Below are 15,688 nucleotides of genomic sequence, written 5' to 3'. Positions count from 1 at the left end.
TCAGCTAAATATCCCACTTGGAATTCCAGCTTCCTAATGGTCTCTCCCTGGTTCTTGATATTGGCTCGCACCTCCTCTTTGAACACCTTATTTTCTTGAATCTCTTGGCATATTCCTTCAAGTAAGGCTTCAATCTTAGAAGGCTTGTCATCAATTGATGAGTGATTTGGAGCAGATGTGCTGTTTTGGTTTTGATAAGCGTGTGGAGAAGTATTGTTGTGGGGGTATTGAGATGTCCTCTGTGTGAATTGCTGGTGAGCTGCATTGTTGTTGGAGTTGTAACGTCTCTGGTCTTGGTTTTGATCTTGCTCACTTTCCCACCCAAAGTTTGGGTGGTTTCTCCATCCAGGGTTGTAGGTCTTGGAGTATGGATCATAATTCTTCCTTGGTGAATTCCCAATGTAGTTGGCTTGCTCCTGACTACCCTCTACTTCTTCATGCACTCCTTCTTGTGTTGTTGATGAAGTGGAGATTGCTGCTACTTGGTTCATCTCCATCTTCTTGGTGAGGTCAGCCAGCTGCTGGATAATGAGCTTATTTTGGGCCAATAGAGCATCTACATTGTTTAGCTCCATTACTCCTCTTGTGTTCCCTCTTTCGAAAGCATAGAAGTAGTCGTTCTCTGTTACTGCTTCAATAACATCTATGGCTTCCTCAATGGTCTTCTTCTTGTTCAAAGATCCTCCAGATGAATGGTCTACGGCCTTCTTTGACTCATAAGAGAGCCCTTCATAGAAAATGTGCAGCTGCACCCATTCGTTGAACATGTCAGGTGGACACCTCCTTGTTAGGTCTTTAAACCTCTCCCATGCTTCATATAGAGTCTCACCATCTTGTTGCCTGAAAGTTTGGACCTCAGCTCTCAGCCTATTGATTTGTTGAGGAGGGTAAAATCTTGCTAAGAATTTATTCACCACGTCTTCCCAAGTTGTCAAGCTTTCCATTGGGAAAGATTCCAGCCACTTGGCTGCTTTGTCCCTAAGTGAGAATGGAAACAAGAGCAGTCTATAGGTATCAGGATGAATACCATTAGACTTCACTGTGTCACATATTCTCAGGAAGGTGGTTAAATATTGATTGGGGTCTTCTTGAACACCTCCTCCAAACGAACAGTTGTTCTGAACAAGGGTGATGAGCTGTGGTTTAAGTTCAAAGTTGTTGGCATGGATTGTTGGCTTTTGGATGCTACTTCCATAGTTGCCTGGGTTTGGATTGATGTAAGAGCCTAAGACTCTTCTTTCCTCCCCAGCATGATTTGCTCTACCTCCTCCCCCATGGTTATGATCCTCTTCCTCATAATGGTTTTCCATGTTGTCTTCCATGTTTGGTTCAAAGAATTCCTCTTCTTCCTCAGCACCAACCACTTTCTTTCCTCTTGCCTCCCTCCTTAATCTAAGGAAGGTCCTCTCAGGTTCAGAATTGAAGGAAGTTGAAGCCCCGCTTCTTCTCCCTGTCATACAACCAACAAGTGCAAGCAAGAAAAGATAGGTGCAGAAAGTATTTGTGTCAGAATTACTGTTAGTTGTGGGTGATGCAATATATCAAACAGTTAGTGGGTTAGCAAATAGAATTGAAAATAATAAAGAAAAACAAAAGTGTAGAGGGGGAAGGGAAAAAGTTTAACTAAAACAAAAAGTAAATCACTCAAACAGAAAATGAAATTCACAAAATAAAATTGCTCAATCTAGTGATCTTCCAATTTAATCATTGTTGATGCATAATCAATCCCCGGCAACGGCGCCATAAACTTGATGCACGGAAAACTTGTCTCTCAACAAATCTCCTTTCGGCAAGTGTACCGAATTTGTCATCAAGTAAAAACTCACAATAGAGTTAGGTCGAATCCCACAGGGATTGATTGATCAAGCAACTTTAATTAGAAGAATGTTCTAGTTGAGCGAATCCAGAATTTGGGTTGAGAGTTGCAGAAAATAAAATGGCGGGAATGTAAATAACAGAAAAGTAAATGCTAGAATTAAAAGACCGGAAGTAAAAGACTGAAAATAAATTGCAGAATTGTAAATGGGAAAGTGGGATTTGCTCATAAAAGTAAATGGCATAAATTAAAGAGAATGGGTAAGATCAGAGATGGGGAGTTCATTGGGCTTAGGAGATGTTGCAATTCTCCGGATCAAGTTCATTTTCATCTCTTCCTCAATCAATGCACTCAATGATCTCCTTGGCAATCTTAAGTGATTCAATTACAATTTCTTGGAATTCAATCTCTCAAATCTTGATCAATAGCCAATTCTTTGGTCAATTTCTCATGAGAAGAGATGAAGTATGGTCACTGATTATACCACATGCATTTTCCAAATCAAATATTGAGAGGGTTATAGTCACATACCCATCCAAACCCAATTTGGTCCAGCATGAGAAAGCATTTCTAGCTTGATCTCTTCATTCCTCTTTCAAGGTTCAAAAGAGATCCAAGTTTGAATAGCTTCTCTTCCAAGATAACTACTCAATGGGATGAAGATCGAAAGCTTTCAAGTAAAATCAAGAGAAAAGATAGAAGAAGAATAATGAAAATTAGTATTGATCCATCAAATTACAACAGAGCTCCCTAATCCAATGAGAGGGGTTTAGTTGTTCATAGCTCTAGAAAATGAAAATAAAGATGGAGAATACATCATAGAACTAGAAATTGCAGAGAAAGTCAAATACAGAGAGTAATCCCCTTTCTTCAGCTTCCCGAACTCTTTTCTCAATTCAAAGCTACTCCTATATATACTACTCTTCTCAGCTTCCAGAATTTTCTCTTCAAGTCTTGGGCCTTTGGATCTTGAGATTGAAGCAGTTCTTTTCTTTATTTGGGCTTGGCTTTACTTGCAGAGAGAAAGTGCTAAGTGGGCAGAGACTTTAGCTCAGGGCATTAGGGGTGTTAACATTTAGTGAAAGTATAAGTTCGAGAACGTTAGTGGCACTTAACATTTTCACTAACGTTCCAATGTACCCCTTTGCCTCACGTTAGAGCCCACGTTAACTAGGTTAACGTGGTTTTTTTAACGTGGCCTTGCCAACCTTTGAGAACGTTAGTGACACTGAACATTGTCACTAACGTTCCAGTGTGCCCCTTTTTGCTTCACGTTAAAGCCCACATTAACTAGGTTAACGTGGCTTCTAATGTGGCTTTTGCCAAACTTCGAGAACATTAGAGACACTCAACATTGTCACTAACGTTCTAGTGTGCCCCTAGATCTCACGTTAGAGTCCACGTTAACTAGGTTAACGTGGCTTCTAACGTGGCCATTCTTAGCCATCCCAATGTTAGTGACAATGTTGAGTGTCACTAACGTTGGCTCATCATTCATTCCTCATCGTTAGCTTCCACGTTAACTAAGTTAACGTGGAAGTTAACGTGGCTCCTTGGGAGGTTGTGTGGTTGCTTCCAACGTTAGTGACAATGTTGAGTGTCACTAACGTTGTCGACAACTCTCACTTCTTACGTTAGCTCCCACGTTAACCAAGTTAACGTGGGAGTTAACGTGGTGTGTTGCATCCTTAGGTCAACGTTAGTGACAATGTTGAATGTCACTAACGTTGGCTCCTCTTCCCCCTTTAACATTAGAGGCCACGTTAACTAGGTTAACGTGGGCTCTAACGTGGCCACTCATGAGTGTTTGCCAACGTTAGTGACAATGTTAAGTGTCACTAACGTTGGCTCAACTTCCCTTCTCCACGTTAGAGTTCACGTTAACTTAGTTAACGTGACTCTTAACGTGGGCAATGATGGCTTTGAGAGTGTTATTGGAAATCACTTTTCTCATTATCCTTGCAAGTTACCTCCCTTTCCTTGCTTCCTTTGGTCCTGAAATCAAGCAGTAGAGTGCATCAAAGTTCTAGTCCAAGTCATGGGCAAAGCAACATAAAATTTGTCACTAAACTTATGCAAAATCCCCATGAAATAATGTAAAATGCACAATGTATGCTTGAATCAAGGTGTAAGTGAATATCTACCCAAAACTAGCTTATTTCCTAAGGAAATGCATGGAACTAACCTAAAAACAGTAAAGAAAAGGTCAGTGAAACTGGCCAAGATGCCCTGGCATCAGGGATGTTATTGAAGAAGAGCATGTCATTTGAGGGACTAGGCGTGGCACGCCAAGCCAGAATTGGAGGAGCACGTGACACGCCACTGAAGCGCCAGCCACACGCCAGCTGGGAAGTCACGCTTATTGAGTTTCTTTTCCCTCCAAATTGTAATTTTCCTTTTTCACTTTTGTAATTTTTTATTTTGAGAGCTAGGAGTAGTATAAATACCCCCAAGAAGTACTGAAAAAAGGGTTAAGCATTTAGAGAGACTAGTTTGAGATTCACTTTTACATTTCATCATCTTCTTTACTTTTGAGTACTTTTCTTTGAACTATAAGTAGCTAAATTCCCTCTCATTAAGAGAGGGAGCTCTGTTGTACTTGATGGATTGATGATAGTGAAATTCTTCTTCTCGTCATCTTCTCTTTGAATTGCTAGAAGGAATTTCGTTTTTAATGCTTAGTGTTCAATTATCTTGGAAAAGAGATTGAATGCAAAATAGGTTTCATGGGAACCTTGGGAAAGGAAACATGAAACCATACTTGAAATCCCTTCTCACACTTGAGTAGGATCTGGGTTTTGGTGTTTGGATATGGTGACATATAATCCTCCCTCTACTTGGACCTATGATGATGTGTGGTATAATCAGGGACCAAGCATATCTCTCTTCATGAACAATTAGACCAAGAAATTGGCTATTGATCAAGATCTGAGAGATTAAGTCACCAAGAGATTGGGGCTCAATCAATCGTGATTGCCAAGAGGTCAATGATGTTGCATGATTGAAAAGGATACAAGCTGGAATTGATCCAAAGAGACAACATCTCCTGATCTTAATGAATCCATTCTTATCTATCACTTTCCTTATAGCTTGCTTTTACATTCTGCCATTTCCATTTTTGCAATTCCCCATTCCCATTTATAATAAAGTCATTTATGATTCTGCACTTTAAATTCTGCCATTTCCATTTCTGCACTTTATTGCTTTCCTTTACATTTTATCCATTTACAATTCTGTCATTTATAATTCTGCAATCACAATCTATCTGTCCACTTGACTAATTCATCAATTAATTAACACTGCTCAAAATTTACCAATCTCTGTGGATACGATCCCACTCTACTGTGGGTTATTACTTGATCATAATTTTTGTGCGCTTGCCAAAAGAACTGATTCACCATTTTTGAATGGGGTGTGAATTTAGACTCATCAAGTTTTATGGCGCCGTTGCCGGGGATTGGTTTAAATTTGACAGTAATTAAATTGATTGGGGAACTAGATTAAGCATTTTTTTCTCTTGTTATTTACCTTTTAGCTCTTTACTTTTCTGTCTACTCTGTTTCCTTAGTTTTACTTTGATTATTCTAGCTATTCACTGTTCATATTTCCATTCTTCTAACTATTTGATTAATTTCCTCAACCAAGCTAACCACTAATCTTACTATAGTGATTCTTTCACTCGTCCCCCACTTGCTGTTTGTTGAATGTATGACAGGTAGGAGGGGAGAAACTTCATCTTCCTTTGATATTGAAATTGAGAGGACCTTCCTTAGATTAAGGAGGGAAGCAAGAGGTAAAGGCATAGTTGGAGAGGAACTAGTGGAGGAAGATCTGCGAACCACCATGGATGACGAAGTACAAGACAATGTTGGAGAAGATGCTAGAAATCATGTTGGACAAGAAAGGAGAGTCTTAGGCTCCTACATCAACCCAAATCCAGGAAACTGTGGCAGTAGCATCCTCAAACCAACGATCCATGCCAATAACTTTGAGTTGAAACCTCAACTCATCACACTTGTCCAGAATAACTGTTCATATGGAGGAAGTGCCCAAGAAGACCCAAATCAACATCTCAACACATTCTTGAGGATATGTGATACTGTAAAGTCCAATGGGGTACACCCTGACACCTACAAGCTACTCTTATTCCCTTTCTCACTCAGAGATAAGGCAACAAAGTGGTTAGAAGCATTCCCCAAGGAGAGCCTAACCACATCGGAGGATGTTGTAAACAGATTCCTTGCAAGATTTTATCCTCCACAAAGAATCAACAGGCTAAGAGCTGAGGTACAAACTTTCAGACAACAAGATGGTGAAACACTTTATGAGGCCTGGGAGAGATTCAAGGATTTGACAAGAAGATGCCCACTAGAAATGTTCAATGAGTGGGTGCAACTACACATCTTCTATGAAGGGTTGTGGTAAACCCCTTTTGTAGGGTTTATCTTGTATTGACTTTAGGGGATTTTATGACCTTTTACCCACATTTATCCAATGAAATAGCATGGTTTTTGTTGTTTTCCTTTAATTGTGCTTAAGAGTGAAAACATGCTTTTTAGGTCTTAACATGGATAAATTTAATTCACCTTGATTCCATTAGATACCTTGATGTGTTTGTTAAGTGATTTCATGTTTAGGAGGCAAAGATTGGATCAAGGGAATGAAGGAAAAGCATGAAAAAATGGAGAACTCATGAAGAAATGAAGGAATTGCAAAAGCTGTCAAGCCGACCTCTTCGCACTTAATCGACCATAACCTGAGCTACAGAGGTCCAAATAATACGGTTCTAGTTGCTTTGGAAAGCTAACATCCGGGGCTTCGAAATGATATAATATTTGCCATAGTTGCATCGCGGATAGCGGCACACACGCGCACGGTACATGTACACGCTAATTTGCATGTGATTCATTAAATGCAAATTCGTGGCCAGCCAATTCTAAAGCCTTGTGGGCCCAATCCAACTTATTTCTGATGCTATTTAAGCCAAGGATTGAAGGGGAATTGACATACTCTACATACTTTACATACTTTTGATCATTAGTTTAGTTTAGGTTTGTTTTAGAGAGAGAAGCTCTCACTTCTCTCTAGAATTAGGATTAGGTTTTAATCTAGATCTACTTCTTCTTCTCTCTTCTAATTTTCCTTTTGCTTCCTTAATTATTCTCTTGTAGTTGTAGAATTCTTATTCTCTTGTAATTCCCTTGTATTGTTAGTTGTAGTTTATGAACTTTCTTTTGTAGATCTACATTTCTTCTTCAATGCAATTGGTAAGTTCTTTGTTGTTTCATAATTGTTTTCCTTTTCTATTGTTGATCTCTTGCTATTCTAGTTAGATCTCTCTTTAATTCTTGCAATTCATGTTGTTTACTTTTATTACCTTCTATATGTTTGATGAAATACTTCTTTTAGTTGTTGTTAGATTTTACTCTTGTTGTTGATTTACTATGCTTTCCTTTTATGCCTCCCAAGTATTTGATAAAATGCTTGGTAGGATTTTAGAGTAGAATTTTATGCTTTTGGCTTGGGAAGGTAACTTAGGAACTCTTGAGTTACTAATGTCCAAGTGATTGACGATTGGGAGCCATTAACTCTAGATCTCACTAATTGATTTGGTGGTGAACTAGGACTTATAGACTTGGATTGAGATAGCTCACTTGACTTTCCTCTACTATTAGTTAGGGGTTAACTTAGTGGGGTTGGTCCTTGCCAATTCTCATGTTGTGGTTAGTGATTAGGATAGAGATCCTTGACCACCAAACTTGCCAAGACCTCTTTAGTTGTTAGTTTATTTTCATTTCCATTTACTTTTCATGCCTCTTATCAAAAACCCCAAATATAACTCATAACTAATAACAAGACACTTTATTGCAATTCCTAGGGAGAACGACCCGAGGTTCAATACTTCGGTTTATAAATTTAGGGGTTTGTACTAGTGACAAACAATCTTTTGTATGAAAAGATTATTGTTTGGTTTAGAAACTATACTTGCAATGAGACTTCATTTGTAAATTCTAAACAGTACAAAAGTCCCGATCATCAGGCTATCCTATGAATCAAAAAAGGCTGTGGATCATTCTTTAGGAGGCTCACTCAATAAGAATGAAAGCATTGAAGAAGCCATAGATGTCATCAAGACTGTAGCTGAAAATGAGTATTTCTATGCTTCAGAAAGAACTCAGAAGAAAGGAATGCTAGAACTCAATTCTGTGGATGCCTTGTTAGCTCAAAACAAGGAAATTGTAGCACAACTAGCAGTCTTAACCAATAAGATGGAGGCTACTCAAGTTTCAGCCATTCAAGACCAAACTCCTCAATAAGAATGAAGTGCATCAGAATCTGAAGGTGATTGGGAACAAGCTAATTATGTGAACAACTCATCCAGACCTCCATATGATCCAAACTCTAAGACATACAACCCAGGTTGGAAGAACCACCCAAATTTTGGGTGGGGAAACCAACAAAGCCATAACCAGGACCACAACAAACCTTATCCATCAAATCAACACAACACTCACAACCCCCAACCATCAAACAGGCAGCCATAGACCTTACTATAACTTACAAAACACATTATACCATGGCAACCAACCAACACATAACAACCACCATCAAGATACACCACCCTCAACTATGCAACCATGTAAAATCAAGAGTAACTTTGAGAGGATGGAAGCTGAAATAGCATAGCTATCATCACAGCTTGCAGGAGCAGTCTCCACCCTTATGGAGAGACAAACATAGACTGACAGAAGGATAGATGCCAATCAAGAAGAATACAGGTCAAATCTGAAAAATCAAGGCGCAACAATCTCAAAGTTGGAAGCACAAGTGGGGATCTTATCGAAGCGAATCCCAATGTCCACACACACATTTCTCAGTGATACCATGGCCAACCTAAGAGAGGAATGCAAGGCCATTACACTTAGAAGTGGGAAAGTTGTGGAGGAAGGAACCCCAAGCAAAGGCAACCATGAAGAAGAAGTTGCAGAAAAGCATGAAAACAAGAATGAAGAAGAAACCCCTGCTCCACCCTCACCTAAACCAGTCTTGAAGTCTTATGTGCCAAAGACACCATACCCACAAAGGCTGGGAAAAGATAGGAAGGATGGCCAATTCTCTAAGTTTCTAGAGATCTTCAAGAAGCTCCAAATCAACATACCATTTGCTGAGGCATTGGAGCAAATGCCACTTTATGCCAAATTCTTGAAAGAGCTCACAATAAGAAAAGGAACTGGAGGGGAAAGGAGACCATAGTACTAACTGAGAAGTGTAGTGCCATAATACAAAGGAAGCTACCCCAAAAAATGAAGGACCCAGGGAGTTTCCAAATCCCCTGCATCATATGGGATATCAACATTGAGAAGGCCTTGTGTAACCTGGGAGCTAGAATAAATCTCATGTCCCTAACCATGATGAGAAGGATGAAGATTGAGGAAGCCAAACTAACAAGAATGGCACTGATGACAAGTCATCTTAGCCTAGTTTCACTAATCTTTTTCCTTTGTTTTCACTTGAATTGTGCACTTTCTTGAGATACAAGTAAGCTAATTTGGGTAGATTTTCATGCTTCCTTTGATTTAATCAACCATGTATGAATTCATGCTATTTCATGAGGTTTTATGCTATAATTGTCACATATTATGATAAAATGAATATCTCATGATTTTAAGCATAGCTTTGATGTGTTTGGTTGATTAATGATAGGTGAAGAAAGCTTGGAGAAAGGTTGAAGCAAGAAGGAATGGGTAGGAGTAAAGAGAGGACAATGGAATAAGTGAAAATGAACCAGGAAGCAAAAAGCTGGACCAAAAGTTAGCCTCAAACTTTTGCACAAACTTTTAGGTGAAAAGTTAGCCCCAACGTTAGCCCCTAACTTTTGGGCTAACGTTGGCACATGAAAGTTACTCCCTGGGCACCAAAAGTTTGCGCCAACGTTAGCCCCTAACTTTGTGGCTAACGTTGGCATGAGAAAAACACTCCCTGGGCACCAAAAGTTTGCGCCAACGTTAGCCCCTAACTTTGTGGCTAACGTTGGCATGAGAAAAACACCCCCTGGCCACCAAAAGTTTGCGCCAACGTTAGCCTCTAACTTTTGGGCTAACGTTGGCACATGAACAATACAAAGGGGGAGCAAAAGTTTGCGCCAACGTTAGCCTCTAACTTTTGGGCTAACGTTGGCGCCATAAGTACACATAAGGAGGCCAACGTTGGAGCAAAAGTTAAACCCCTAACTTTTGCCCCAACGTGGATAGCAGCAAAGCATGGAGGCTGATAGTAAAAGTTAGAGTAAAAGTTAGCCTCAAACTTTTACTCTAACTTTTACTCTAACTTTTGCAAAACTTCAACCCGGTTCAATTGGTTCACTTTGGTTCCTCTCCAAAACTCCAAGAGCAATCAACCAAGGCCTCTCTCAACCCAATTCCACCATGAGCAAAGGCCCAACTCAAGGCTTGAAGATCATTTGAAGAAAGTGTATAAATAGGATAGAATTCAAGTTCTTCGAGGAGCTTTCCTTTGGAGTTTTCATAATAGTTTTCGGAGAGCTTTGGATATTGAGTGATCTTAAATTTCTTAGTTTCGGGGAAGGAGAATTCCACTCTCTTCCTCTTAGTTTTATTGCTTTCAATTTCAATTACAATTGTCTTGGATCTTGGGTTGGAGAATTGAAGGAATTCTGTTTCAATCTCATCCAAAGATCTCTCTGTTTCTTCTACTGCTTATTGAATTTAAATTCTGTTAATTGTTCTTCATCTACTTTCTTTGCAATTTACAATTCCTTTGCAATTGTTCTTGTTGGATCTAGGAAGGCATTGAGATCTAGAGTTGGTTTTCTAGTCTCTTGGGTCCTGAGATCTGAATTCTCATTTTACTTTCTCTGTTTACTGCTTTCATGCTCATTTTACTTTTCTGGTTGAGATCTGGTTTGATTCAAGACATCTTCTATTTCTCTGTTTGTTGCAATTTACTTTCCTTCGTTTAATTTCTGCAAATCCAACTCCCAATTCCCTTTACAATTCAAGCTATTTACATTTCTTGCACTTTAAGATTCTGCAATTTACATTTCTTGCGTTCTAAGTTTCTGCCATTTAATTTCTTGTTCTTTAAGATTCAGCATTTAAATTCCTATTCTCTTTAATTTCATGTCAATTACCCATTCCCTTTACTTTCCATGCAATTTAAATTCTGCAAATCATAAATCTCTCAACCAAATCTTGATTCGCTTGACTAAATCAACCACTAAACTAAAATTGCTCAATCCTTCAATCCCTGTGGGATCGACCTCACTCCCGTGAGTTATTATTACTTGATGCGATCCGGTGCACTTGCCGGTTAGATTTGGGTGTTTTGGAGAAATTCGTTTTTCTGCGAAAATATCCCATCAAGTTTTTGGCGCCGTTGCCGGGGATTGATTAGATTTACAATGATTAAGTGAGGTGGTGATCTAGATCTAGCATTTTTATTTCCTGTTTCTCTAATTTTTGACTGACACACTAACTGTTTGAATTTTTGCTTGAATTAACTGAAACCTCACTTTAGCAATAAAGTGAAGTTTTCTTGGTTCCTCTGGCTTCCTATGATTCTAATATTTCAGCTTGTTGAATGTACGAGAGAAGCAATTCTCTCTTACTAATCTTTCAAACCTATCAACTGTTTGACACATTGTGTCAACTAATCCTCTGACTACATTCTGGCATGAGAATATCCAATTTTCATTTGGATTGTTTGTGATTGTGCAGGTCATGGAGGAAAGGAATCCTACAGCAAGAGGAGAAAAACTGAGGCATTATGATTTCCAGCCTCCATAATCAAAGAGCAAGATGTCAAGCTAGTGACAATAAAAGAGCGCTTGTTGGGAGGCAACCCAACCGGAGGTAGTTTTCTTTTCATAGCTCTTTTAATAAAAAGGTTAGTTAGCTTTACCTATATTGCAAGAAGCTAAGTTTGGTGTTGCACACCAAAACAATATAAGGGAGAATGAAGGATTCTAAGTTTGGTGTTCTACCAAAATCTCATTTAAAAATATATTCTCACCTTCTGCATAATGCTAGCTTCAAGCAGTTAGATAAACTAATTAATTGTTTTGCTATTTTAGTTTTCAGTTTTGTTACTGTTGAAAAAAAAAAAAGAGTTTCACACATGGTTAATTTGATGCATGAAAACCATTGGCAAGGTACTAAGTTTGGTGTTCCCACACCAAAGTAAGTACAAAGGCCCACAAATAAATCCTGCATGCTAACCATTGTTTCTAAGTGCTTGGGGAAGAAGCAACTTTCAATATCATTGCAGAGCATCATACAAGCTTTTGGAAAAATTAAGCATCATCAATCAAGGAGATAAAAGAGGAATATGAAGAACAGCAATGATGATGATGAGAAGGAGGAAAGCAAGCGAACTCCAAAAGGTTGTATTGTTCAGTGATTATTTTATATCAGATGCTGCTAAATTGAAAGTTACATAATACCCCTGCCTGCCTGCATAGCATAGTTTTTCTGTAATTCAATAACTAAGATGCTTGACTATTCACAACACTACACTTTTCACACTTGTTTGCACTCAATATTTCAAAAATGCATCACTTGAAAGTTCTTTGAAAAGAAGGATTGAGGAATCAAACAATTTTGAGGTAAGCAAAAGATTAGGAGAAGTGGTGGTTCTAGTTGTATGATTATGTATTGAGGTTGCATGCTTGTGAAAACTTGCATGAGAACTCATAGGCAGGACATGAAGTTCAAAGAAGTATTGTAAAGATTCTCAAAAATCTATTGATCCAAGAAGCAGCAAACAAAACAAATGAAAATAAAGAAAATACAAAAGCAAAAAGAACATGGCCCAAGGCTCTGAGCATCAATTACTAGGCAGAAAAAGAAAGAAGAAACAAAACTCAGTAAATGCTTGTGGTTGAGCTGTGTCAAGGAAAGAGGCTTGAGCAAGTAAATCCTTAGGGGTGCTTTAACACCTAATACCTTAAAACCAACTGGTTTAGGAGTATTGATTGAAAGCTTATCTAAAGAGCCGCTTTGAGACATGACACTTAGAGTCAAGGCCAAAGCACAAAAACTATAAGCTGCTTCAAGGTGACTACATATAAAGAGATCTCCATGATACCATTTGGATGAAAATCCTAAGACCTAAGACTCCCAATATGTGAGGACTAGTGAGCACTGAAGCCCTTGCAAGAGCATATGATTTAGAGTTTACCCCATTGACACTTGATCACTTCACTCACAGGACCTGACAAGTTGTTCTTCAATCCGTCTTAAGTGAAAGAACCTATGAGCATAATTCATTTCTTGCTTGGGGACAAGCAAGCTTTAAGTTTGGTGTTGTGATGACAAGTCATCTTAGCCTAGTTTCACTAATATTTTTCCTTTGTTTTCACTTGAATTGTGCACTTTCTTGAGATACAAGTAAGCTAATTTGGGTAGATTTTCATGCTTCCTTTGATTTAATCAACCATGTATGAATTCATGCTATTTCATGAGGTTTTATGCTATAATTGTCACATATTATGATAAAATGAATATCTCATGATTTTAAGCATAGCTTTGATGTGTTTGGTTGATTAATGATAGGTGAAGAAAGCTTGGAGAAAGGTTGAAGCAAGAAGGAATGGCTAGGAGTAAAGAGAGGACAATGGAATAAGTGAAAATGAACCAGGAAGCAAAAAGCTGGACCAAAAGTTAGCCTCAAACTTTTGCACAAACTTTTGGGTGAAAAGTTAGCCCCAACGTTAGCCCCTAACTTTTGGGCTAACGTTGGCACATGAAAGTTACTCCCTGGGCACCAAAAGTTTGTGCCAACGTTAGCCCCTAACTTTGTGGCTAACGTTGGCATGAGAAAAACACTCCCTGGGCACCAAAAGTTTGCGCCAACGTTAGCCTCTAACTTTTGGGCTAACGTTGGCACATGAACAATACAAAGGGGGAGCAAAAGTTTGCGCCAACGTTAGCCTCTAACTTTTGGGCTAACGTTGGCGCCATAAGTACACATAAGGAGGCCAACGTTGGAGCAAAAGTTAGACCCCTAACTTTTGCCCCAACGTGGATAGCAGCAAAGCATGGAGGCTGATAGTAAAAGTTAGAGTAAAAGTTAGCCTCAAACTTTTACTCTAACTTTTACTCTAACTTTTGCAAAACTTCAACCCGGTTCAATTGGTTCACTTTGGTTCCTCTCCAAAACTCCAAGAGCAATCAACCAAGGCCTCTCTCAACCCAATTCCACCATGAGCAAAGGCCCAACTCAAGGCTTGAAGATCATTTGAAGAAAGTGTATAAATAGGATAGAATTCAAGTTCTTCGAGGAGCTTTCCTTTGGAGTTTTCATAATAGTTTTCGGAGAGCTTTGGATATTGAGTGATCTTAAATTTCTTAGTTTCGGGGAAGGAGAATTCCACTCTCTTCCTCTTAGTTTTATTGCTTTCAATTTCAATTACAATTGTCTTGGATCTTGGGTTGGAGAATTGAAGGAATTCTGTTTCAATCTCATCCGAAGATCTCTCTGTTTCTTCTACTGCTTATTGAATTTAAATTCTGTTAATTGTTCTTCATCTACTTTCTTTGCAATTTACAATTCCTTTGCAATTGTTCTTGTTGGATCTAGGAAGGCATTGAGATCTAGACTTGGTTTTCTAGTCTCTTGGGTCCTGAGATCTGAATTCTCATTTTACTTTCTCTGTTTACTGCTTTCATGCTCATTTTACTTTTCTGGTTGAGATCCGGTTTGATTCAAGACATCTTCTATTTCTCTGTTTGTTGCAATTTACTTTCCTTCGTTTAATTTCTGCAAATCCAACTCCCAATTCCCTTTACAATTCAAGCTATTTACATTTCTTGCACTTTAAGATTCTGCAATTTACATTTCTTGCGTTCTAAGTTTCTGCCATTTAATTTCTTGTTCTTTAAGATTCAGCATTTAAATTCCTATTCTCTTTAATTTCATGTCAATTACCCATTCCCTTTACTTTCCATGCAATTTAAATTCTGCAAATCATAAATCTCTCAACCAAATCTTGATTCGCTTGACTAAATCAATCACTAAACTAAAATTGCTCAATCCTTCAATCCCTGTGGGATCGACCTCACTCCCGTGAGTTATTATTACTTGATGCGACCCGGTGCACTTGCCGGTTAGAGTTGGGTGTTTTGGAGAAATTCGTTTTTCCGCGAAAATATCCCATCAGGCACTCCAATTGGCTGACAGAACATTTAAGTTTCCACATGGGGTAGTGGAAGACTTGTTAGTGAAAGTTGGAGAATTCATTTTCCCAGCTGATTTTGTTGTGTTGGACATGGAAGAAGAGGCCAACACATCAATCATCCTACGAAGGCCATTTGGTGCACGAAAATTACTTCACACTATGTAATTCCGCACAACTAACCAGCAAGTGCAATGGGTCGTCCAAGTAATACCTTACGTGAGTAAAGGTCGATCCCACGGAGATTGTTGGCTTGAAGCAGCTATGGTTATCTTGCAACTCTTAGTCAGGATATTAATTAGTGGTTATCAATTGACTTGAAAATGAACAAGAGAGCATGAATTAAGGGTTACTTGTTATGTAGTAAATGAGAATATGTTGGAGTTTTGGAGATGCTTTGCCTTTTGAATATCTGCTTTCTCTCTATCTTCTTCTTCATGCACGCACGTCCTTCCTATGGCAAGCTATGTGTTGGAGGATCACCGTTGTCAATGGCTACCATCCTTCCTTTCAGTGAAAATGGTCCAGGTGCGCTGTCACCACACGGCTAATCATCTGTAGGTTCTCGATCATACTGGAATAGGATTCGCTATCCTTTTGCGTCTATCACTACGCCCAGCACTCACGAGTTTGAAGCTCGTCACAGTCATCCAATCCCAGAATCCTACTAGGAATAC

At 38.8% G+C, this 15,688-nt stretch overlaps 2 non-coding genes across 2 annotated transcripts; one reads left to right on the top strand and one right to left on the bottom strand.

The window, feature by feature from the left end:
- Positions 1–765: 765 nt before the first annotated feature.
- On the top strand, positions 766–869 carry LOC112780911 (small nucleolar RNA R71). The gene has a single exon (XR_003191718.1). It is a non-coding gene; the product is annotated as a small nucleolar RNA R71 (small nucleolar RNA).
- Positions 870–6,088: 5,219 nt separating this feature from the next.
- Positions 6,089–6,196, bottom strand: LOC112781320 (small nucleolar RNA R71). The gene has a single exon (XR_003192104.1). It is a non-coding gene; the product is annotated as a small nucleolar RNA R71 (small nucleolar RNA).
- Positions 6,197–15,688: the final 9,492 nt, after the last annotated feature.

This window comes from Arachis hypogaea, chromosome 19 (assembly GCF_003086295.3).
Source record: "Arachis hypogaea cultivar Tifrunner chromosome 19, arahy.Tifrunner.gnm2.J5K5, whole genome shotgun sequence".
NCBI classification, from domain to species: domain Eukaryota; kingdom Viridiplantae; phylum Streptophyta; class Magnoliopsida; order Fabales; family Fabaceae; genus Arachis; species Arachis hypogaea.
This window is presented reverse-complemented; position numbering and strand designations above follow the sequence as displayed.